Source organism: Schistocerca piceifrons, chromosome 5, assembly GCF_021461385.2.
Source record: "Schistocerca piceifrons isolate TAMUIC-IGC-003096 chromosome 5, iqSchPice1.1, whole genome shotgun sequence".
Lineage (NCBI taxonomy): Eukaryota > Metazoa > Arthropoda > Insecta > Orthoptera > Acrididae > Schistocerca > Schistocerca piceifrons.
In genome coordinates this window covers 634658839-634686159 of record NC_060142.1, presented here as the reverse complement: position 1 = coordinate 634686159, position 27321 = coordinate 634658839, and the positions used below count along the sequence as shown (strand labels likewise).

The following is a 27321-nucleotide window of genomic DNA, read 5'->3' as shown; positions in this document are numbered from 1 at the left end:
TTATTTATTCATTTTTTTTTCTTTTGTAATCTTATTTTGTTCGTTTTCGTTCGTTGCATCTGCTCGGGGTGGATGCCGCAAGACATCCGTTTCAGTTCGTCGTTGATCCATTAACGCAGTATTTTAATTGCAGAGGCAGCTATCCCTCTGACCGAACACGCTGAGCTACCGTGCCGGCGGTTCATGGTAAAAATGGCCACGCGCAGGTATATATTTGGCGACCGAAATTATCTTGCAATTTTCTCAATAACGCTTCAGAAGTACGCGCTACTGCTTACACATTTTGTTGCCCTCGTGGAGAACTAAGAAATCTACGAAGTTTGCAGTAAATCCACGTTCCAAACGTCATGGCCTCCCCTTGCCTCCCTCTCTTGCAACCAAGCAACACGCTGGGTCGTGCGGGACACACTCCTCCCGAAGAAACGCAAACGTTTCCAGCATACATAATAGAGGCCGCAGCGGCACTGCGTTCTGCGCACCCTAGGAAAACGGTATGGTACGTCTGCATTGTGCGAGTGGAGCGCGCGGTCTCGCACGCATTTTACGCAGCTCACTGCGGGAAATTCCCGCAGCTAGGAAAACGTAGCTTTAAGCGGACGTTCGGCTGACCGACATTCGGACAATTCACGCTCCTCTGTATTTGGAAAAATGACTGACGACTAAGCACCTGGAGCAACAGTTAAATCTTTGATCAGTTGTTCGGGCAAAGGTCGTTTCACAATAGTTCCCGCAAACGTGACGCCATTTTGACGTCACACACAAATCGACCACCGCGTGATCGTGTTACATTAGAATTCGATACGAACCTTCATGCGCGTTTACCGGAGATTTACAAAAACACGCCATTCTTTTAATGATTTATTTTAATTATTGCTATAATAAAATGTCACGTAATGATTTATCGATGGGTAATGCCTCCGTACGAGAGTGCTATCTTAGGAGTGAGTAATTATTGTCAGTAATTTACAAATAAATAATTAAACATATTTGTTTTATAATTTGTAATATGCCGTTTCAGTGTAACAGGAATACTGAAAATTTATCATAAACACCTTATCATTAAATATCACTTAATAACGCATCAACGACACAAGCCTTCAAGAGAGAGTATGACAATCAAGACCACAATTAAACATCTCATGGTTAAGTGCTAGCGTTATGAGTAACGTCGTAGTTTCTGGTGTCGAAAGTTGTTGGTTCGCAAGCCTTCAGGAGAGAGTATGATAATCAAGACCACAATTAAACATCGCATGGTTAAATACTAGCGTCATGAGTAACGTCGTGGTTTCTGGCGTCGAAAGTTGTTGGTTCGCGCCCCATTACATGCAATTCCCTTTTTTTCATGTTATCATTGTTAACACGTTCTGTTACTTCCTTATGAATGTAATACAAGTATGTTCCGCAATATTGGATGTTATTTACATTCAGTCTGATCTGAGAACAAAAGATGAAATAAATATTTTGCGATTTCCGAGTATGTGGTTAGTCAGAAACCTAAGAGAACAGCTTAAATTGTTGCGACTTACATGAGCAACCATAATATTCGTATTCTCCCTTCTCGCAAATATTTGGCTCTTTATTTCAGAATATGTGCCACCTTTCGAGTGTGCACTTAGGCAGGAACCTAAGAGGACAGTTTAAATTGAAGCGAGTGAAACGAGGAGCATTAACATTCATATCCGCATCTATATTCTACATCTGTTCTTCCTTGTCTCAAATATTTCGCTGTTTATTTACGAGTGGATGGAGTTTTCCGAAGGTGATGTTAGGCAGAAATGTTAGAGTACAGCCTTAACTGCTGCTACGGAAACGAACAGAAATAAAAATCATATTCTGCCTTTTCACTAACATTCGGCTCATTATTTCCGAATATGTGAAGATTTCCGAGCGTGCGGTTAGTGTGGTACCCAAGAGTACAGCTTTAAATGCTGCGACTAAAACGAGCTGCAATAAAATTTGTTTTTTCTTCTCACAAATATTTTTCTTTTTATTTCCGAATGTGTAGAGACTTGTGAGTTTGTGGCTAGGCAGAAACATAAGAGGACAGCTTAAATTGCTGGAGTAAATTGAGGAGCAACAGTATTCATGTCGTTTGTTGTCATAAGTCTTTGGGTTCGCCGATATTGCGCTTGATGTCAAAATGACGTTTCGTTTGCGGGAATTGTTGCGAAACGAGCATCACTCAAGTCGACCACGCACATAAGGTATATTTTGCTGTTCACGTGCGAGTCCTTGCTGATTATTACCTCCACTCGCTGATTCGTTCGTCTCAATCAAATGAAACGCAATGCTATTGTAAACCGTTTTTGTCCACGACTTAACAAGATGGAATAACAGGTACGTTGTGTATTAATTACGATATAAGAAACAGTCATTTTATGCAGTTATCGTCTTTAAATATTCTACAGTAAAATCCTGACCTATAATGTTACGAAAAATATGGGACATGAAATAAAGCGAGAATTCACTTAAAGAGCCATCACCTCTATTGGGAAAGTGATATTGTAGTATGTCGTGGGTCGTAATCATATCTGGTGTGTTTTTACGTAATGAAATTTAATCCTCCGATTGCTCAATGACACTATAACTACCGCCTTGTATAAGAGTACCATATCGAAGATTATTTTTATTGGCACAAAAATACAGATTTTGTAATTACGATTAACACCAGATAGGACGCACAGTGTATACTACTACATATATCCGTTTTGCATGGCGTGTATACCGGACGTACTCTACTCCGATATCCAAATAAAGAGAATGATGTGAGATGGCCATGTCCCGCAGTTTTATTACCTCAGAGTGACAGCCTCCAAGCAAATTTCCTCAACGATAAAGTCAATCTCCTTTCAATTGCTGAGAAAGACAGTGTTCAGGATCTCATCTGTTGGGGTCACGAGAAACAGGTGTATTCGTTCCTCGTAGATTTTCAATTCTTGCTTGATGTCAGCTGTGGCAAGGGAGGACGTTTTATTTACCCCAAGGCACCTGCTGGAAGAAGAAAGAGTCGTTCAGACTTACAGCGGATTCTAATTGTCGTCGTCATTTTGGAGAAATTGCTAACTTTTCTCATGATGGTCCTATCAAGAGCAGATTCCGCTATACTGCTCTTCAGCACGTAAGGAATTGGGCTACTATTGTCTTTTTGCTCTTCAAATCATCTTTCGGGGGAAATCTACATGTGAAGTTTTACAGGCATCGAAATAAAACTAATATTAAAAAATGGAATAGACGAGAGTGTTAACTGTAATCAGGGGAAGATTATTCCGTAGGAATGTGTATCAAAATTTAATTAACTGCGGTCGCCTGCCTTATTATTTGACCTTGCACGAGCTGCAGGAATATAAATCTAAATTTAATTGATGGGAACCTCATTCTTTGTTATTTGGTGTTGCATGAGCGCTCATGCATGCGTCTCGATAAATGGTGAGAGTGATTTGAGTTGTTCAGTCACATAAAGATTTACAGTTTTAAAGTGCAGCGCATGTCAGTTTCTATATGATGGCGGATAGAAATTTTTGGTAAATTTTAAGTTACACATAGGACTACAATTATTATTTTATTTGCAACAGGATAACTGATAATGCAAGGTTATATCTTTTACATGCATGCATATACTCGTACAACCTAGAGGTGTTTTTTTTACAAATATGTTGAAGATCAAAGGTTTCATTTACTGTTCAGAAATGTTCACTGTCGTCTCAACGCACCCAGTATAGACACACATACATCAGTCAAGGTCGTTGTCCCGTACGCTGGAGAGCACGCCAAGGCTTACTGTATTCAGTGGACGTGGTGTTGCCGTTGGTAGAATGAATGTGACTTCTTATGTCGGAAGTCTTCGGTCAGCAATGCTGATTATTAATGGAAATTTAGGCAGCAGCGTGATTCGAACCCGGGACCGAGTACAAGTCGATTATGAATCAAATACGCTACCTTTTTTTTTTGGGGAGGGGGAGGGGTTAGTGTTCGATATAGTTCGTTGCGTTTGATCTGGGTGGATGTCACAAGACATCCGTGCAAGTTGATCGTTGATTCCTTGACTCAGTTTTTTTATTGCAGAGAGTACGCAGCCCTCTGACTGAACACGCTGAGCTACCGCGCCGGCTGAACGCTTCACGATTTTCCGTGTCGTCCTTGCGTAGGGGCCATGCTAATCTTCTGTGTATTGTTCCAACTTTAGTATATGTACCGCCAAAGCGAGTACGTCCCTAGACCACGGGTAACATGCTAATGGACATAAAATTCCGTCTGAAATGTTTAAAATGCGTGACTCAAAAGCTGATGGCTTCGGTGTATGTGTATTTCTGCGGTAGTAAATACTTTGGGGATAAAACCCTGCCCCGGTAGATGTATCTGCTGGTATGCGCCGAAATGTGTACTCTGCTGTTAAGCGTTAAAGTACAGTCTCAGTAGTATGCTTTTCTCCTGTCTGTCTGCACTATATACGTACAGGAAATGTTTGATACAAAATCCGACACTCATTTCATTTAGAAGTGTAGCACGTTACAATGCTCTCACAGTATGATAAATTAAATTAAATTTTATAAACTAATTGTATTTCTAAGATTTAAAAGTATCCAAGTTTTGACAGAAACTTACAGTGCGTTTCCAATTGACTGCTCAGTACTGCAAAAATCTTTCTCAGAAAATTTCGCCAAGTCCTTTAAAACAAATGCGATAGAAAGTTTTAGCGTAAAGCTCGTACCAAGACTGCGACAAGCTGTGCCGTGTAGGGGACAGCCAAAGGAAACCGAGTCAGATGAAGAAAAAAAGGAAGTAAACCGCTTATTATTTCAAAAGTGATAGTCGTAGCCATTAATACAGTTATTCTACTGTGAATTCAGACGATCAGTGGGCCTTCATGGAAAAATGCTTGAGGTTGTCTACGGAGCTGTGGTTGTACCCTGGCGTGAAAGTCTTCGTCCGAAGCAAATAGACGGCCATGAATGTCTTTCTTCAGGGCTCCAACAGTACGGAAATCACACGGGGAGTGATCAGGACTGTATGGAAGGTATGTATGGACTTCCCAGCGAAACTTCTGGAGCGTACTGGAAACAACTTTGGCAACGTGTGGGTCCCATCACAGGTGCTCCACACAGTACCGCTCTCTTACCATGCGATTTTCATATTCGTGGCAGTTGATTTCCTTCGGATGAAGAGGTTGACGCCTGGGTACAATCAAAGTTCCCTATACAGCCGCAAACAATTTTTCCGAGATAGGACTGATCGTCTTGTCTCGGAATAGGATGAATGACTGTAGTAACAGTTATGGTGATTACTTTTGAAACAATAAACAGTTTACTTACTTTTTCGCAAGTGTAATGTTTTCATTTGGAAGCCCCTAATATTAAAATAAGGTGATGATTGGCTTTTACTTTTTTAAACATTGTGCTGTAAATTACAAAGCTGGAACTGGCCAGAAAACAATTTTGGCCAGTTGTAAGTTTATCAGTTGAGCTTCGGTTTACCTTCCGGTTTGCCGGCCGGGGTGGCCGAGCGGTTATAGGCGCTACAGTGTGGAACCACGCCACCGCTACGGTCGCAGGTTCGAATCCTGCCTCGGGCATGGATGTGCGTCATGTCCTTAGGCTAGTTAGGTTTAAGTATTTCTAAGTTCTAGGGGACTGATGACCTCAGAAGTTAAGTCCCATAGTGCTGAGAGCCATTTGAACCATTTTTTACCTTCCGGTTTAAAGTGGTTTACAAAAGTTTAATATCCGCAAATGTTGATGCTGGTAAAATATGTGGAGTTGTAGAAGCGTATAACATCTCTAGCTGCAGCATATCATCTCTAGTTGAGTCTTCAATCTACAACACTAGAAGTAATATTAGAAACCTTCATTTACGTATTTCACTTTAATAAAGAGTGAGTTTTTTGATAAGCTGCAGTGGGAGCTGTGAGCATCCCCTCTTCCGCCTTCCAAATGCTGAAGTCTTCAGTCATATAATGCACATGAATAAGTGAGTTATTCCTCAATGGTAACATGGAAATGAAGTCCCACGCTTCTTGACTGAGCGTAGGGGAACGATGCGGGAGACTCGCACCGCCGTTCTAGGCAAGGTCCTAATGGAGATGGTTAGCCTTTGCCTTCCTCCGACCGTAATGGGGATGAATGATGATGATGAAGACGACATAACAACACCCAGTCATCTCGGGGCAGGTGAAAACCCCTGACCCCGCCTGGAGTCGAACCCGGGACCCCGGGCTCGGGGAGCGAGAATGGTACCGCGAGACCACGAGTTGCGCACCAATGATAACACCGTAAAGGAAAAAAAAAACTTGTCTTCAAGGTAAACTATTGGCTAGCTACAGCCTGCAGCTACCAGGAAGTGAGCAGAGGCGCTCGATGCTGTGTTGGGGAAGCCGCCAAACAATAGGACGAGAGAAGCCGGTAAGAGGACAATCGATACGTCGGCACAATGGCCGGCGGGCGGCTGTGGAGTGCCCTCGGAGGCACCTCACGACGGGGCGCTGTGCTGGCCACCAGAGGCGCCGTCCCAGCACGAAGACGTGCCCAGCGGGCCCTCTACACATCACGCTTCTTCCTGAAGCTCAACTCGCTGATTTGGTTAGTTGTTAGTTTATTCATCAGTGCACTGCAAGAACTGTTTAATTTTTGAGGTCTGAATAACATTTAAGCAGCTACAGGGGATAGGCAAAATAATGTGAACAGCGGTAGTAATGGGATGCGATTGTGTTTGACGATCAACAACGCAGGTCTCGCCTTTGAATTCAGAGGTCGAGGTCGACGTGCAATGAAAGACCTAACAGAGTTACAAAGAGGGCACATTTTGGGGGCCCTATTAGCTGGAGCATCAGTAACCAAGACAGCCAACTTACTGAATGTTTTTAGAGCAAGTGTTTTAACCGTCATGATGTTGTTGTTGTGGTGGTCTTCAGTCCTGAGACTGGTTTGATGCAGCTCTCCATGCTACTCTAGCCTGTGCAAGCTTCTTCATCTCCCAGTACGTACTGCAACCTACATCCTTCTGAATCTGCTTAGTGTATTCATCTCTAGGTCTCCCTCTACAATTTATACCCTCCACGCTGCCCTCCAATGCTAAATTTGTGGTCCCTTGATGCCTCAGAACATGTCCTACCAACCGAGCCCTTCTTCTGGTCAAGTTGAGCCACAAACTTCTCTTCTCCCCAATCCTATTCAATACTTCCTCATTAGCTATGTGATCTACCCATCTAATCTTCAGCATTCTTCTGTAGCACCACATTTAGAAAGTTTCTATTCTCTTCTTGCCCAAAATATTTATCATCCATGTTTCACTCCCATACATGGCTACACTCCATACAAATACTTTCAGAAACGCCTTCCTGACACTTAAATCTATATTCTTCTTCAGAAACGCTTTCCTTGTCATTGCCAGTCTACATTTTATATCCACTCTACTTCGACCATCATCTGTTATTTTACTCCCCTTTACTACTTTATGTGTGTCATTTCCTAATCTAATTCCCTCAGCATCACCCGACTTAATTCGAACACATTCCATTATCCTCGTTTTGCTTTTGTTGATGTTCATCTTATATCCTCCTTTCAAGACACTGTCAATTCGGTTCAACCGCTCTTCCAAGTCCTTTGCTGTCTCTGACAGAATTACTATGTCATCGGGGAACCTCAAAGTTTTTATTTCTTCACCGTGGATTTTAATACCTACTCCGAATTTTTCTTTTGTTTCCTTTACTGCTTGTTCAATAGAATTGGGCAGAGGCTACAACCATGTCTCACTCCCTTACGAACCACTGCTTCCCTTTCATGCCCCTCGACTCTTAGTCATGATAGCCTACACAAAACATGGAAAGACATCATCTTGTAAGCGTTGTAGTAGGCGCATATCAAAACTAAATGACAGAGATCGTCGTACGCTTACACGAATTGCGTCAAAACAACACGAAACTACGGCGGCTAAAGTGACTGCAGAGCTCAATAGCTATCTTTGAGACGCAGCATCTATCGTCACTGTACACCGAGAGCTACATAAAGCGAATACTCAAGTACGAGCTGCCACACCGAAACCATTAGTGACGACAACCGACGCAAAGAAGCGTAAAACATGGTGTCAGGAATATAAATCCCAGACGGCTGAACAGTGGAAACACGTCATATGGTCCGACGAGTCAACGTTTCCGTTATTTCCAACATCGGGCTGAATTTGCGACTGGAGAACGCCAAAAGAAGCCTACAATCCTGACTCCTTGATTCCAATAGTTAATTATGGGGGTGGAAGTATGATGGCATTCTGCTGGTCCCGTCATTACTCTAAAAGACCGTGTTACAGCCAGTGATTATGTGAAAATTTTACGTGATAAGGTGCACCCCATGATTCAGATGTTGTTCCCCAACAGTGATGACATATTTCAGGACGATAATGCACCCATTCACATAGCCAGGACACGCTGGAGCATGCAACTGAACTGCAGCGTCTTCCCTCGCCAGCACAGTCCCCGGACTTGAGCATTATCGAACCCTTGCGGGCTGTATTGGAGCGGAGACTCCGGAGCAGATTTCCGCCTCCCTCGTCACTACAGGAGTTAGAAGAGGTTCTGATCAAAGAGTAGCATAACATTCCACTGGAGACTATACAATCATTACATGCCAGTATTCCTAGGAGAATCACAGTTGTATTACGGGCAAATAGGGGTCCAACCCCTTACTAATAAACCATTCCCAAACAAGTACAGGTGTCCACATTATTTTGCCTATCCCCTGTACGTCCACACTATTCGGTAGTTCGGCCTTTAGCTGGTTGTTCATCTTCACCATTTCGCTGTCGCTATTTACAGCAATGATACGCATTTTTACGACGAAGTTCTACATTTCGATGTCACCAGTAGTCCGATATCTGCACATGCAAGTTCCTTGAAGACCCGGTAAGGACTATTCCAAAGTAACTACAGGTAGGTTTCAGTTTGTAAAATAAGCTGCGTCCTTTTGGGTAAAACAAATCTTGCTCTCTTTCTGAAAAGCATTCTGATTTAGAACATAAATCTAACTACCCGAAGATTGGAAGGTTAACTATGAAACTGTGAAACCGTGAAGTATCCGTCAGATATTTATCACGCTATGCTAATATGTTCAAAGCGTAATGGCTATTAAGTGGTTAAACTTCATCTTAATCGGAACTGACGGCGATCATTGACATTAGTATTCGCTGCAGCCTAGTGGGCACTAACACGCTTTTTCATTCCCTGTGGTGCGGAAGCCCACAGTGTCAGAATCCCACCATGAGGAATTTCCTGCCGTGCCTGACACACACGTTGTGTCAGTTCAATAGCATTGCTGGTTGTAGGCCGGTATGAAAGTATTCGTCTTCAGTGCGCGTGCAAGCATGCATTGTGGCCAAGACATCAGGGGAACGAGAAAGTCAGTAAACGCATTTCTTCAGGCGTTTGTGATGTGAACTGCATTGTGGTACTGCGACTATGACAACATGATTTACCATCTTGCCACATTCTGACATGCATTCAGCCTCCCTTCAATAACTGCCGAATCAATCACGATGTGTATCCAATAGATCCCCGCACAGTGATGCCACGAGCTGGAAAGGTGTAGTTCTTGAGAATCGCTGACTCGTCTACGGATGTTTGGCGTCGATCTGACGGCTGCATACAGAAGAGAGTCTCATCGTTGAACGCCCCCCGATGTCCCAGTTCACCCTGGCTCTGCTACGTGCAGCGTCTGTTGTATGTGGTGTGGTGTGGCGGCAGTGGTAGCCACTCCATTAATCTGTCACAGAGTGTTTGAGGAGACACTCTGCCCAGCGACCTGTGCCCGGATTTCTGCTGTTGTTTGTTCATCAGAGCCATATTCTCGAGGTGCAGTCTCTCTGGGAGGACCTGTGCCAATTATGTTGCCCTGAGTCTGTCTGATCTACTGTCGTTCAGCAGTCATTGCGCTGAAAACAACTACCTATTAGATTGTTGGTATGGTTCTCCCATGTCAATGAGTCAAACATTAACAGAGCCCGAAAGCTTTTGGTACACTGCACGTGTATGTCGTGTGGGCATCATTCATGAAAGTGCCGAGATTGGACTGAGCAAAGATTGGGAATTTGTACGGGCGCTGTTAGCCGTGCTGTTGAGCGCCCCACAAACCAATCATCATCATCATTATCATCATCATCATCTGGGCATGCTGTGTTGCGATGTCCACTTGAGAAGTTCAGGTAACGGTAGACGTACAGTCAGTAGCCACCATGTGCTGACACCATTCTTCATCAGCAGGAATTACTTTTTTTCTGCGCAAGCTCGGAAAAGGACGAAATTTTATTCAGCATATGCCATAGAAATGGAAGTACTGGAATATCATTTTGACAGCGTTTACTGTGTGACAATTTACGTTAGAGTCTGTGTAATAATTTTCGGTCCAAGAAATGTGTTCAAAACTATTTTCGAATGCTATTCAGCTATTTACATTACATCACCTAAGAAATGTTTTGGAATGCAATCGTGACAGGATTCAGGCAAGCTGTCGATCATTTGTAGACAGAACTTTCTTGAGGCAAGTTGTGGAATAGAATCAAGGGAATTTAGACTTTTACTATCTCGTCGACAGCCACGTCATTAAACACAGTACAAAGTCGTATGGATGAATCTGGCGGACGAAACCTATCGCGCCCTTATTGAAGATATCGATTCAGTAATATTATTTAAAAGATTCATAGTTATTTAAGAGATTATTATTGAAGCGAGTCTCTGAAAATCTAAATCACTATGTCCACATCCAGTACTGAACTCAACTTCTGATGAAAGCGATTCGTCTCAACCACTCTACTCTGTATACGGTTTCCGTGGATTCGCTACGAGGGATTTGTCGCAAAGCAGACGATGAAGTGAACTCGTGGTCAGAAGTTATTACACTTTCGTCATTTTTTTTCTTGTGTTTGATATTTTCAGAAGGTACTGACAACCTTCAAAAAGTACCCTATTCCACAGGGTACAAAGAAAATTGTCTGTTACATACTATCGCTCAATCGAAGATGCATATCTGTCCATCCAGTGGGCCACAAATAAAGATATCTCCGGCAAGTGATGTGGAAATCTTAGCACTGGAGGGTTCAATCAGTGGGAAACGTCGTCCAGAGTTGCGTAAAGCTGTGACTTCGGCACCGACCGTGTAGCTTCTTACAGAGCTTATCCGAACTATTCATCTCTGCAACATCGTCTGCCTCATTCCGTCAGTGGATGTAATTGAGCATTTTCATAACGGAGACAGTACCTATAGCTTACAAAACCCAAGAGTCTGGTTAACTTCAAGCCACGTACTTATGACTCTCATTGTACATCCAGTGACAAACTGAATAAAAATACAAATATGAACTGAGCAGAACACGGCAGCCTACCAAGAAGTAACGTAGTTATTACTGCTTGCGTTTTATCTCAGTAAACTATATAACCGTGGTCACTACTGTATACAGACACTATTTTTTTAAAAACATTGGTATTTTAACAGACTCGGTTTCTGAATCGAAACGAAAATTGCTGAGAATGTGCTCCATCTGACGATGCTCTCGGAGAAACTTGAATCTGTGTCACACTCGCGAAATAATGATACTAGGGATTCGTTAAAGTTTAACATCTACATAATCACATTACAAGTGTAACGCTTTATTTTCGATCAAAATCTTTAATAAGCCGTGTTGTGCGTCATGGGATTCTGTAAAGTTCCCCTCCAGGCTACTTCGCTTTCAGTCCAAACCTCACTGCTAATTATATGAGGAGGCCGTCATTCCAACTCTACAAATGTCTCTCTCTTTCTTCTTCACGCTATAATGTTCCGGCCTAAAGTATATGTTTTCTGCTACTGTTACGTTGTAATTTACTGTTATTATCAACACAGGTTGTATTTGTGGCCCAGCTTTGCACCACCTTAGAAAATCTGGGCCCAGTGTGGTCCTCAGTGAAATGGTTATAAATGACTGAAAAAACTGAGGAAGACGTTCACGACATCCTCGTCTTTGGGAATCTGCAATTTGTGTTACGCACACCTCCAATTCAAATTATGCTCATCTCCTTGCAGCGAATGTTTCGGTGAATGCATTGTGAAATTACTAATGACAAATTATAAACACAATTAATAATGGTACCCCCAGGTAAATCAGTAACCACTGGTACGAGCAACACAGGAGAATGTAGAGTGGCTTCTGATCAAAAACTCAAGTCGAAAGAAATATATACGTTCCTTCCGCCTTTTCTTTCTGTATACTCAGAAGATTAGCAGATAAACTGGAATTCACGAATCATAAACACGTGTAACGATATCAAAAACTTCACAATGCCAGTGATATCCAAGTTTTGATGTAAAGTATCGGAAATAGGAAATATTTGGTACTGGAGCTTAAGAGCCGATATTCTGAGATATGCAAGCTGTTGAACATAGGAAAAAGATGATGCATTACGACGTGAAACAGTAAACTGTGACACTATTACAATTGAAAATGTGTGCAGATTCACCAGGACGAAACTTAAGTGTAAATTTCGTTCACAGTATATTGATATTTATCACAGAGGAATGGAACATGAAACTACCAGACATCTATTTGAGAAAAAATAATCTTCCTCTGAAACTATACACAGCTTCTCCATGAGTTACGATTAAGAAGAACACCCATATGAGATATGGCTTGTGATTAGTACACACAAAGCTCCTCGGCTGAAGCACTTCCTTTATAGGGGCACTGTGCATCTGTAGGGAGATTGTGATTTAAATTAACCTTTGAAGCACAAGAACTCTTGAAACCAAAGCTTGGTCTAAGCTAGAGATATCTGAATTTCACATGTGCGACTTCCAAAGGGTTTACAGATGTTTGGCGACGAATTTCGACGCCGCTCTTCAAGAATAAAGAATCCACTTTTCTGGACTTTGAGCTGCTTCCCTTGGTGAAACAATGGCAATGACATCGATTTCGTTACAGACCTGACTGGTAGCTCAGTTGGAGAAAGGTGCGGTAGAAAATCGGCTGTGGTCTCTCTCTGGAAGATTTTCGGAAATCGCGTGAATGATGTTAGGAAACCACGAGCAGATCAAAACCTGGTGGGTGGACGGGTGTTGGACCCCTCTCCTCTGGAATGCAAGTCGTCTGTACCTTACTGCAGAGGATGCTTCACGTAGCACGCAGACTTCTCTCTAGGCCTTGCCCGTTGGCCAACAACGGTGAGGTATGCACAGAGCGCAGCATACGCTGCATCCCATGCCTCTCACTCAAGCAAGTAGAATATCTGTTCTAGTTGGAGTTAGTAGCGACCTCGGAAGGAATTCCAAGAACATGGCAGCACCATTCAGCACCCCAGACTGGCGCGAGAGCAGCGCCTGCCCATAGGGCTATGGACAAACCTCGGCCTGAAACCTCTCAAAGTAAGGGCAGTGCATTAACTGACCAATTCAGTGCTGATGCGCTACTTCAAGTACTTCAGCTGGCTTATGCAGGCTGTACATCATGGTGAAGTTAATCCTGACGTGGCCTTTTTCTCTGTTTGAACATTTACAGGGGTTTATGAACTTTTTCAGAAAATCCCCATTAGTTATAAAAGGTATGCAGACACCTTCATGTAGTGCAGAACTGACCACTTGATGTCAAGAGAGGCGGAACCGCCAGTACAAAAGGATGTGGGGAGTTTGTGTTGTCAGCAGAGATCATGTCTTTCTGACGTAGAATCGTCTCATTTTTGGGTCTATGGAACTAAAACTGAATCTAATCTAATCTAACGGTAAAAGCAAAAAGGTTCAGGGAGGAGAATACGGTGACTTCCAAAGTGGAGTAGTCGTTGGATTTCAGCTGAGTAACAGATCCATAAAGGACGTTTCAATCCTTGTACAGCTGCCCAAGTCGACTGGAAGTGATAGGATTACGAAGTGGATACGCAAAGGGACAACCACAGTTAAATGAAACCCAGGCAGACCAGACAGGGACCATCGTGCACTGTGAAATACGATTGTAAATGTGGTGTCACCGCAAGGCACCACACTTGCTAGGTTGTAGGCTTCAAATCGGCCTCGGTCCGTCAGCACACATCGGACCCGCGAGCCGCCACTGTCGACGCTAGCAGACCGAGCGCCGCCACTCGGCTGGTCTTACGAGACGAGCTAGCGCACTGACCAGTTCCACAGCCGACTTTAATAGGAATGGTTCACTTGTTATAGCTTCAGAGATCTCATTTGCAGAGACGCTAGTTAGCACAGCCTTCAGCTAAGTCAGTAGCTACGACCTAGCCAGGCGCCACATACAGTTTATGCATTGACAGTTGATCTCTATGTGTGAAGCAATCAGAATTGTAAAGAAGTATTCGCAGTTCAGTCTATAACTGGACTTGTAAATATTATTGCACAAAGTCAAGATAGACGTTCACCGCTGATGCTGAATTAAAACTAAGTATTCAATTGTATTCCTGTCTACTAACCTTCTAAACACCTAAGATGTTCCAGATACATCCCGTCAAGTATAGCTCATTGATCCTCACGTCAGCCTACGTGATCAAGGCGTGCAATTAATGGCCACACCTCGAGATCAGACTGAGAGTCAAACTGCGTGACTCGGCTGGGTCACCCTTTTTCCATGAGGTCTATAGTTCCGCCTAATACACAATAGTAAACAAGTCGCACGAAATCAGCGGAAGGAGTCACTTGTGAGTTCCAATTTGCTGCCAGACGCCCGGCTAGCACAAAGATTGTGGATGGGGAGTTGAAAAAAATGAGGAACGATGGGCGATTAGCTCCTCAAAAGCCACAAGTACTTGAGGTTATGTAAAGAGCAGCGTCACTGGACGACTACTTCACTGGACACTGGAGGACTGCATACGAGTGATCTGTTACAATGAATCAAGCTATACCTCGCGGCAATTAGATGGAAGTACTCGGATTAGGCGACTGCATGGAGTATGTTATGTTCCGTATTGCGTAGTATCAACTATGATGTATGTACGAGGTGGTGTAACGGTATGGGTAAATTTATCGCGGCCACGGTCTGCTACCGTTACTGCAGTTAAGAAAAGGCGCAGATTATGAGCACACTTTACAGTACTGTGTATAGCGTTCTAATGGTACTTGAATTACGTAACCATTACGGCACCTCACCTCAACCTCTCGATACCAGCAATATTTTACTGTGTTTCTGTTAACATATTTTTGAGACAACATTCAGATTTGATTTCATTAATGTAGAGGTACTTTGATACATCGATATGTTTATATTGCAATGATATTATTCTTATGTGTATTCTTTCTTTTGTCACTATGATCTTTGTCGTACTTGTAACTCTGATTTTTGGGCGCGTAAGCGGTTATTAGAGAGAGTCAAGTCTTGGTCGTCATGTTGAAAAGACGCAAATTGTAGTCAGTTTATAAAATGTGAACTTCAACAGTGAAGAAGATGTTTTCAAGTATGTTTTGTATTGTGAAGTGATGTTTTGGAATGACTTGCGTGATATTGCAGCAAAAGCAATAAAAAATAAGTGTAACTTAAATTCGGAGTGCTGATTACCTTTTTACATCATTGTCCTAGCTTTCAAAGGCTTAATCTTCAAGAATGGTTTGTGAAACACATCTATAAAACTTTTGAATATCACAGAATAACACCTAGGCCTTTTTGTATCCGAGCTTGGACTCATCACTACGTAGATTTTCGACGATTGAGCCATGATTTCACAACGAGACCAGCGTGGGAAACACGAAAAGATGAGTGCCTAGTTTATCCATTATTTCATGAAATGACTTTATTAACTGTGCTCTAATGACACCTGCCACATAATATAACTTTGTTGTTGCCCGAAAATGCAGTATTTAGCAGCGCGAGCAACACCACAATCATAATTAATTTTTTACCTTTGTTGTGGTAGGTTTGTTAGAGCGTACAGTAGAGGAACAATTTGGAGAGGATTATTTTTTGTGTCAGTATGGCAATGCGCCCTGTTATGAAGAAAAATCTGTGAGGCAATGCTTCGTACACGTAACGTTCCTGAAATGGACAACGCTACCCAGAATTCCGACCTGAACCCTACGGAATACCTTTGGCATGAGGTAGAATGTCGAATTCGCTCCAGACCCCAGCTTCCAACATCATTACCTTCCCTAGTTTCGGCTCTTGAGGAAGAATGGGCCGCCATTCCTCCACAGATATCCAGGCGCCTCATTTAAAGTGTCCCAGATAGTGCTCCAGCCTTCATAAAGGCGAACGGTGGACACACCCCACGGTAATACCCAGCAGTAATTTACGGCAAGAAAGGAAGAATGACTTGATTGTTGGTGGTAATAACGATCATCGTCCTTTCCCTCCTCTGCATTACTGCAGATGGCGTGTCACTTCCCACGCCCGGGTTCCCGGGTTCGATTCCCGGCGGGGTCAGGGATTTTCTCTGCCTCGTGATGACTGGGTGTTGTGTGATGTCCTTAGGTTAGTTAGGTTTAAGTAGTTCTAAGCTCTAAGGGACTGATGACCATAGATGTTAAGTCCCATAGTGCTCAGAGCCATTTGAACCAACCATTTTTGACGTGTCACTGAGCACATTTGTTCTGTGCATGCAGTACACGTGAGGCGCCTAGTTGTTTCCACTGCACTGTGTGGAATACGAAGGTTCTGTTATAGTTCACTAACCTGCTGTCTTCAAGTTGATGTCCCCAACGCAGAAAACAGCACGCAGGTAGTAGGTTCTGTATCTTGAGGCTGAAACTGACTTTTAGCGAGGTTCTGTTCTGAAATGATGTATCACTTCTTTGGGATGCCACTCGCGTATTTTAATATAGCCACACGAGAAGACTACATGATCTTAATACAACACCTTCTGATACAGCAAAGTACATGATCAAACACAATGTTTACGAGAATTATACTATTTGTGGCACGTGTCTGTGCCTCATGACTACCGGAGTGAATCTTTTAATACTGAATACTGGAAAACACATCCTGCCTCAGACAACATGACTGTACATCTCGACTGCCTAATCCAGAGTGAGGAACAGGAACTTAAATAAAAATTGGAAACACATCCTACGACAGAAACACATCCTACGACAGAAACACATCCTACGACAGACAACATGTCTGTTCTTCTCAGCTGCCTAATCCAGAGTGACGAACAGCCCGAAACACTTCGCGCGCCATGCCAGAAAAGGCGTGACCCGAACACTTCCGAAGTGCTTCATCTGCAATTTCGTCAGTCTTTTGTTTTTGATTTAAATTGTTTTTAATAATTCTAAAAATCACTGATTGATAGTCAGCTGTTGAGAGATGTTTATATTAAAAAGTGAAGTCATTCCAATGAGTAGTTCAACTAATAATAATAACTATACTTTAACGTTGTGGCGCCCTTGCTCCGAACACAGCAGCCAATCACAGAGTAGTAGCATTATGCAGGAGGTCTTTATCACGGGAATGGTACCGAATCTAACATCTGTCGCAGGTACCTCACACCACATTTCGTCATCTATATACTTCTTGCATCTCCACTGCTCTGGGAACAGCTTCTTGGAGCATAATATGATGGCTGACTAAGCCAGAAATATTACAAGTTGACCAGATAGTTTTGATCCGATAGTGTATGAGCACAATACACCTTGGTTTTTCTCAGAGAACTAACAAGTAACAAAGGTACCACGGTTACTTTGTGCAGGACAGTGAAAACATGAACACCGCCAGTGTGTCGATGCACTATTACAAGTTGTTTTTGATGATACGAAGTAACATATCCAAATTGGTCAGTCGTTACACTACCGTTACTTCGTAAAGGTTTCAGTTCTAGTCTGTGAAGAGTCCTGCAGCAGATTCTGTTGTAACGCCAATCTGAAGTGCTGAATGGCGGAAGGATTCACACACACTTCCACCCAAGGCCACTCTGCTCCTGACCGCTACGCCACCTGCCACAGTCTGGGGAACGGGCCGCAGCGCGCGGCGGTCGCAGACTGTCTGTCCGCTGCTGGTTGCCAAGCAACGCCAGGCACACCACTGGCGTCATACATGCACTGCTATGTACCGGGTGATCAAAAAGTCAGTATAAATTTGAAAACTGAATAAATCACGGAATAATGTAGATAGAGAGGTACAAATTGACATACATGCATGGAATGACATGGGGTTTTCTTAGAACCAAAAAAATACAAAAGTTCAAAAAATGTCCGACAGATGGCGCTTCATCTGATCAGAATATCAATAATTAGCATAACAAAGTAAGACAAAGCAAAGATGTTGTTCTTTACAGGAAATGCTCAATATGTCCACCATCATTCCCCTCAACAATAGCTGTAGTCGAGGAATAATGTTGTGAACAGCACTGTAAGGCATGTCCGGAGTTATGGTGAGGCATTGGCGTCGGATGTTGTCATTCAGCATCCCTAGAGATGTCGGTCGATCACGATACACTTGTAACTTCAGGTAACCCCAAAGCCAATAATCGCACGGACTAAGGTCTGGGGACCTGGGAGGCCAAGCATGACGAAAGTGGCGGCTGAGCACACTATCATCACCAAACGACGTGCGCAAGAGATCTTTCACACAATATGGGGTGGTGCGCCATCCTGCCGGCCGCGATGGTCTAGCGGTTCTAGGCGCTCAGTCCGGAACCGCGCGACCGCTACGGTCGCAGGTTCGAATCCTGCCTAGGGCATGGATGTGTGTGTTGTCTTTAGGTTAGTTAGGTTTAAGTAGTTCTAAGTTTTAGGGGACTGACGACCACAGATGTTAAGTCCCATAGTGCTCAGAGCCATTTTAACCATTTTTTGCGCCATCCTGCATAAACATCATACGTTCCAGCAGGTGTTTATCAGCCAGGATGGGGATGACGCGATTCTGTAACATATCGGCGTACCTCTCACCCGTCACGGTAGCAGTTACAAAACCAGAATCACGCATTTCCTCGAAGAAAAAAGGCCCGATAACGGTACATGTGGTAAATCCAACCCACACCGTGACTTTCTCGTCGCGCAATGGAGTTTCCACGTCAGTTCTAGGATTTTCGATAGCCCAAATTCCGCAGTTGTGGGCGTTGTCAGACGCTCGGAGCGTGAAATGAGCTTCGCCGGTCCACAACAAGTTACTCAACCAATCGTCATCTTCCTCCATCTTTTGAAACGCCCACACCGTAAATGCCCTCCGCTTCACTAAATCGCCAGGTAACAGTTTATGATACCGATGGATTTTGTACGGATAGCATCGGAGGGTACGCCTAAGTGCCAACCAAACAGTAGTGTATGGAATGCCGGTGCGACGTGCGACAACACGAGCGCTGACTTCCCCGTTCATAGACGAACCCGCTACAGTCTCCATTTCTTCCTGAACTGTCTCAAAGCATTACGCTTTGTGCTCGGTCGGCCACTACGGGGTCTATCGTCTAAACAACCCGTGGTTTCGAGCTTCGAAATCATTTTCACCATAGCTGCATTTGTCAACGGACTTTACCCGTTCGAATCCCCTTCCTATGGCGATAGGACCGTAACGCTGAACTAGCACATTCCCCGTTCTGATAATACAGCTTCACTAAAAGCGCCTTTTCAGGTAACGTCAACTTACTGCTACTGCTGGCCCATCTGATTCTCTCTCTCATTACAGCTCCTTTTATACACGATTGTCATGCGCAGACACTGACGTTTTGCTGTCCAGCGCCATATGTCGGACATTTTGTGAACTTTGTTTCTTTTCGGTTCTAATAAAATCCCATGTCATTCCAAGCATGTGTGTCAATTTTTACCTATTTATCTACATTATTCCGATGTTTATTAAGTTTTCAAATTTATACTGACTTCTTGATCACCCGGTACATGTACATGGCAAATGGAATTTCAATGTAGACAAGTGTAATGTGCTGCGAATACATAGAAAGAAAGATCCTTTATCATTTAGCTGATTTAGCTGCAATATAGCAGGTCGGCAACTGGAAGCAGTTAATTCCATAAATTATCTGGGAGTAGGCATTAGGGGTGATTTAAAATGCAATGACCATATAAAATTAATCGTCGGTAAAGCAGATTCCAGACTAAGATTCATTGGAAGAATCCTAAGGAAATGCAGTCCAAAAACAAAGGAAGTAGGTTACAGTACACTTGTTCGCCCACTGCTTGAATACAGCTCACCAGTGTGGGATCCATACCAGATAGGGTTGATAGAAGAGATAGAGAAGATCCAACGGAGAGTAGCGCACTTCGTTACAGGATCATTTAGTAATCGCGAAAGCGTTACGGAGATGATAGATAAACTCCAGTGGAAGACTCTGCAAGAGAGACGCTCAGTAGCTCGGTACGGGCTTTTGTTGAAGCTTCGAGAACATACCCTCACTGAGGAGTCAAGCAGTATATTTGCTCCCTCCTACGTATATCTCGCGAAGAGACCATGAGGATAAAATCAGTGAGATTAGAGCCCACACAGAGTCATACCGACAATCTTTCTTTCCACGAACAATACGAGACTGGAATAGAAGGGAGAACCGATAGAGGTACTCAAGGTACCCTCCGCCACACACCGTCAAGTGGCTTGCGGAGTATGGATGTAGATGTAGATGTAGATGTAGACGTGAAGGCGAGCTCCAGGGCTCACTAGAGTACTACGGAGCCTGTCAGACGCCATCGCGCTATTTCCGTTCATAGACCCACAAAGGTACATGCAGTTACCATGAATAGGAACAAACAGAAAACATACTGGAAGAAATTAAACTAACTGCAACAGGAAAGACCTTACTAAGTGCAATGAACATTGGCCTACCTCTTTTCTTTCCCCCCTTCTTTCTTCCCATCCCTGCTACCCATTACTATACATCCTCGAGCAGTACGAATGAAAATCTGATGAATGAATTAAAACCGGAAACGAAATATGTGGAAGTATTTGCATGTTCCGTAGTACCAGAAAATGTCGTATCCGCTGAATTGCCGTTCTTGTTTATGACGCCCTAAGAGTTTTTCCTTCTTTCTTCTCGCTTAATAGCCTGCGTTTCGTTGAACTGCAAACTGAATTGCTAATGCAATCCCCCTGTAGAGTCTGCATTCTGAATAATGCAATGGAATTCTAAACCCAATTTTTTGTTGTCGCTGGAAAAATAGAAGTAAACAAAACGATGCATACGTAAACCTGCTTCATAGGTTGCGGCATACTTCATAATGGGCGTAGTATTTGATTGCGCCAATAGGTGATCATTACCGTTTTAGTGATACCCTTCCAGTAGCACTTACTTCTGAAATTTATCTCCGTTAATGTTTTTCAAATAAATGGTGGTTTCGAAATGAACTGAGACATCACGTAAGTGATAGTCCACTCGCGAGTCACATTAAATAACTTAAATTCATGCACTGTATGGGAGCAACCAAAAAAACAGAAGACGAAACAAGAGAAGACTCGAAAGAAAGTTAAAAAATGTTAACTGAGATGAAGTTTGTAAAGAACCTAATACAATACCTAATTTCATCATATTTCTCAGTAGGTTTTTTGTGCAGTTTCAAAAGATTTTCGTGGGACATTATTAGATCACCACAAAAAGTTGAGATGTCTCATAAACCATGATAGCCTGAGCAAGTCAAGACGGAGAAACACTTCCTGGTATTGTAAATAGTACTTCAAAATGTAGTGCTGCAGAAACATTCACGTTTATGCTGATTGTGACTGAACTGAGACGTTAGACGAGAAAATAAAACCATTCCCGTTTTATGATGCTCATCCTGTGTCAGAACCAGGTAGAAAACTGCCCAGGTGATCTAAGATTTCTTTAAATGTTTGCATACCTCAATAAATTTTGGAAAGTTGTTGTAAGGTCTTATGGTACCAAACTGCTGAGGACATTGCTTCCTAAGCTTGCGCACTATTTAATCTAACTTATGCTAAGGACAACTGGGACCGAAAATACAAAGGGCAGTAGGAAGCTGCGGAGGTGGCCACGAAACCCCCACTGGTGAAGCTGCTCTAGTATACTCTGTCTAAAAACAGTGTCGTACATGTTTCTGGTGTCGAAGACTATATCGATACAGTGATAGTTACTTGGGAAATGCTGCTGAATAGCCATCTTTAGCAGGGTCACATTGTCGACAGTGGATCAAAATCCACACTGAGAGTGGCTGAGGGATTGCCTGGCCTCTAAAATCCAGACTGAACGACAGTGAACCATTCGTTCCACAGCTCGTCAAGGTGACGCTCAGGTTCAGTCGTTTCCATGTTTCACGATAGGTATCAAAACCGCTTCTCTCCACGAGCTGGGAACGTGGCATATCTACTATACCAAATTCAGACATTGAGGAAAATTTCCTTTGAGTCTGCTTGTAAACGTCGAAGGATGCAGTTCTGGATTTGATCGTCAATGACCGCAGTTCAAAAGCCTCAGACAGTGACGAAATTAGCTCCCACATGGAGAAAGTGCAACTATAAATCTCAGAATCATTTAATCTGAAGTGGCCGCTCTCTATGGTCCATGGTAGCAGTTGCTGGCTGGCGTTGGCAGTAGTCTGTGCAAAATGCTCTGCCATCGTCTTGTTCACGTGTCCGGGCGTTATTTGGAGACACCCCTGTTTTGGGACTGATGCTAGTGGTAAACTACTGCATTTACCGGAAACGCTCCTGATGGCTTCCCATGCTTTTGTAGAAGAAGTGGAACGGTTGATATAGTCCAGGAACGCTTGCCATGACCTTTTCTGGCTCTCATTTATTACTAGTGACTCCAAAAGTGGTGAGGTTGTCTGCTGTTTGGAGGTATTTAAGCAATCGTAGAGGCGCACGCATGTCGCGAATTGCTGAGCACCACTCATCCGCCCACTGACGTCGCTGTTGAAACAAAGCCAGTTGGTTGAACACGGTCCAGTTAGCTCTGTTGACCTTATTCCCTTCAGTAAAGCTTGACCCGGTAGGTAGGTCCACAGTGGGAAGTCGTCACTAAAATGAAGATCACCAGTTGCTTGTCACTGAGGAGAGACACTGGTAGCTGAGTGGTCAGAGCGACAGAATGTCAGTCCTAAGGGCCCGGGTTCGATTCCCGGCTGGGTCGAAAATTTTCTCCGCTCAGGGACTGGGTGTTCTGTTGTCCTAATCATCATCATTTCATCCCAATCGACGCGCAAGTCGCCGAATGGCGTCAAATCGAAAGACTTGCACCCGGCGAACGGTCTACCCGACGAAAGGCCCTACTCACGCGACATTTATATTTTACTGAAGAGAGTCTGTGAGGACTGGAGAGAAGAAATAGTGGTTGATGGCTTATGACGAACTGGTAGCACCTGAGAAATGGGATGGTTTGCCTGTATTGAGGGTGCATAGCTCCTGAGACATCACGATGTTCTCCAAAACTCGACCACTGGTGCAAGTTGAGTTCGAGCCCCCATAATACAATACATTACGAGGATTGAAGTACCCAGTGCCAGAAGTGAGCTGGGAAACTGTTCTACGAGGTCCGTAGGAGATTCAGCATCCAGAGGAGTTAAATACAGCGAGCAGATAGTGATCTTACGACCAACATGAACTTGAATGAAAAAATGTTCAAATGTGTGTGAAATCTTATGGGACTTAACTGCTATGGTCATCAGTCCCTAAGCTTACACACTACTTAACCTAAATTATCCTAAGAACAAACATACACACACATGCCCGAGGGAGGACTCGAACCTCTGCCGGGACCAGCCGCACAGTCCATGACTGCAGCACCTGAGACCGCTCGGCTAATCCCGCGCGGCTGAACTTGAATGACCGACCACTGCTTGTAGGTCAGCAACAAAAAGAAAGCAGAGGAATGGTGTGCATTATTGACAAACATAGCATCTGGCTATCCGCCAGTCCAGTCATACTTGCAGTACATAATATACCACAGAGGTGTCAGTGGCTTTAAAATGCGTTTCTTGTAAACACATGCACTGAGGATGTGCCCGTGCTGGGAGTTTCAGTTCCTCCATAAGAAACCTGAACCATTCATGTTCCACTGTTGTGTGGGAGTCATTTATCGTGGGGATTACACTTTCACACTGTCTGTTCATCAGGGTGGGATTCCTGCAGTGGATGGAGGTTCAGTCTTGGGGCGAGATGATTGCCTTTGGCGGAATCCGCATTTCATTGCCTCCAAAGCAGATTCATGACGACCATCAGGTCGAACGAGACATTACAGACAGTTTGCCTGGTCTGACAGTTTCTTACCTGTTTTTGCTTGCAGTTGAAGCTTCCAGTTCGCTTTTTCTGGTTAGGAACTCTTTGAAGAAACTACTGCAGCAGCAGTAGAGGCAGTGCTGGACTGTATACTATCAGCAGCTCAGAGGTGATAGGTGCTGTGGCTCTGTCCGACATTCTCTGGGGTGTGGGACTATGGGCTATGACGTAACTGCAGCTTTAGAAGTGCACCGACAAACAGTGGTAGTGGTACTGACACCTGCAGCCTGCATTTGTGTTGACGTATCGACCGTCGGAAGAGGGTTTTTAAGAGTTGGAGCCGAAGATGTAGTGAATGTGAGAGGCTGCATGGCCTTACAGGCTTTCTCTCCTCACCATGTGGGATGCGCTTTGTTTTTTTAACCTCCTGTGTCTTTCTTTCTTCAAGGTAGACCCTGCAGTCTCTACTCCAGATATAGTGATCCCCAGAGCAATTTCCACACATTCGAGGAGATGAACAAGTAACAAATGACACCTTCATGTGCGGTCTAACCACACTTGCCGCAAGTGGCTTGTTCCTAGAGTGGTGTGCGCAAGTCGCTGGCATTTAAAACAGCACATTGAATTGGGGACATTTGTTTCGCGTTATTGAAGGATAAACAAATTGGATGTCGCCGGATCCCTGTATACCCTTTTCACGATTATTGCACGTCGAGTGCACTTGGCCTTCAGTTTCACTTTGGGAAAGTCGACAAGATTTGTGCATGACACAACACCTTTGCTGTAGTTCAAGGAGTTGTAAAGTTCCTTTCCGATGGCATATTCAACGAGGTATTTAACTTTCCGGAGAACTGTCGCTTGTTGCGAACTAAAAATTTCAACCAACAATTTCCCATTTCGCAATCGCTTGACTGATTTTGAAGTGTCAGCGATGCCCTCTAGACCGTTTTGAATGTAGAAAGGTGAAACTTAATCAGAGTTGCCCACTTTCCTTTTAACAATCAAAAACACATTTTGATCTCCAGCTTGTGTTCTGTTACAATGAACTGAACAAATCCGTACAATCACTAAGTTAGGACGACTGGCCACACGAGTCCTCTCTTTAGATTGGGTGTTGATGTGCGCCATCGGTAGAAACAATCCGCTGGGAGTTAATGAGTTTGGATCTGAGACTTCCACTGAACACTTAATACAACATTTAGAGAGCATTGGCACGGTCGTTCAGAAAACGCAGAATTAACCACTCTCATCAAAGTTAACACTTGTATACTTTTATCTGCGGCGAAAATTAAAACGAGAGGCCTGTTATGAAGCGCCGAAGACTCTCGAAGGTATAAAAGGCCTTATAACATGGGCCTGTACTGCTGTTACCTCCAGATGAAATTCAACGTGGAGTATGGTTCCTGGAATATGGTTTCTCCAGAATCACTTTATATCGTGTAGCAGCGCCCAAGGTCAACATTTTGAGCTCTGTGTGAGAGGCGTGATAGTAAACACACTACCGTACGCGAATTTTGAGATAGTTTACATTTGATATAACAGGGCAGATGTATCTGTAACTTCTTCTCATGACAGTGGGACACTGGTTTGTGGAGCCGTTACCTTAATATTCGATCCAGTCCCCATACATGTTATATCATTCATTGAAGGTCTTGTAAAAGCTTCATTGAAATGTCACATATAAATATATATTTCTGTATCAGAAAAAAAGTCTGTCGCTTAATAGGGCGACTATTAACGATAGAAGTTACATTCACAAGTCAGGAAATGCACCATATTGTCTGCTATAGCATCACCTTTGTGTATTTATTAATTCTCGGTACATTTGGAGTGGCGTACACTCTAACAGCAACGTTCTGGCGTCACACACGACCTAAGCTGAGATGGGACAACCCTTCCAGTAACTTTTGGTCATTCAGTTTAATTAGACAGCGGCAGTTTCTAAATACAGGGCATTTGACTACATTCGTTTCAGTCTGTTTCTGAAACTGCAGAAATGTTGAAAAGAAGTTTTTTTAACACGGCACATTGGCACTTTGTAAACTAAACTTTCGAAAAGAGGTTGTAACGTGCGCGTGGGGCACACAATACTCGTTGAAGCCTGTGCTATGGTAATTGAGCGGGGTTCACCTTATGAGAAAGAATTTTCTTACAGATATCGTCCGCGTGTACCTGAATGGTGGCAAATCAGACTTACACGCACTCTGTAATAACAATGATCCGTCAAGTAAGTTCGAAATGCAATTACACGTCAGTGTGGACCAAAAGCAACACTGAAGATGCTACCAATTTAATAATAATACGGTCGCCAGCCTAATTAGGCTTTAACTGAGTTTCTTCCCTGTACAAGTTAGTAGATATTCATGCAAAACAACAAGTAGTAACACTGCATAATATAGCAGAATTTTAGAACCAGGAAATCTATTGAACTGATAGTTTCATGTTCAGTACTGATATGGAAAAACCATGAATACATAACACTACACTATAATGTATACTACAAAACTTCGTACTGTCTATTGATCTGATTAAAATTGGGCATAGGTTACCCTAGAAATAGCACTTTCCAGCCACACACAAAATGTCAATTTTGATAAAGATAAAACACTGATAAATTTTGACTTTTATATTGACTTTAACTTTTGCTGGTCAAACCAATTTAGAACACTTCAGAATTCAAATGAGTAAATGGGGGGGGGGGGGGACCCTGAAACTGTTATGATCACTATATTAAAAAAATAGATTACTGAAATTATCATGCATTCAAGATTTCCAGTATATGAGTTACTACTCTTTTTATCTTATTTACTTCTCATTTAAATACTTTTATATTTGTCTCGAAATAATTAAACTTCATTACTATATCAATATTAAAGTTATCTTTCAACTTCGTCAGACCTTCGTTATTCATTTACTGGTTCATTAACAAAACAGTTCTTTAAACACCATTCTAACATAACTAGGTCTGCAAGTAATCATTATTAACACAAAATTTAATTTTTCATTTCGGGACACTCGAATTGCACAACATTTGGAAAGGATCCTGTCTAGGTTAGTTGTGAGGATAATTAAATTATGGGAAAGTTCTGGTAAAATTTAGGTTATTATTGAACAGTTCACTCTATGGTCCATACGAATACAGTACTAAAAGTTTCAACCTGCTTGTATCGATGCGGCAGTTGGCGGGCGGCGAGATGGCGAGGTACAGAGCACACATACAACCACAGCTATGGCTGTTGACGTATCGGCACTTTAATTCTTCTTAGCGTCGCAATACTTTTC

General features: G+C 43.1%; 1 non-coding gene across 1 annotated transcript; it reads right to left on the bottom strand.

Annotated features, from left to right (window-relative positions):
* Nucleotides 1–4100: 4100 nt before the first annotated feature.
* LOC124799727 lies at nucleotides 4101–4207 on the bottom strand. Its single transcript, XR_007017075.1, has one exon. It is a non-coding gene; the product is annotated as a U6 spliceosomal RNA (small nuclear RNA).
* Between the last annotated feature and the right edge of the window lie 23114 nt (nucleotides 4208–27321).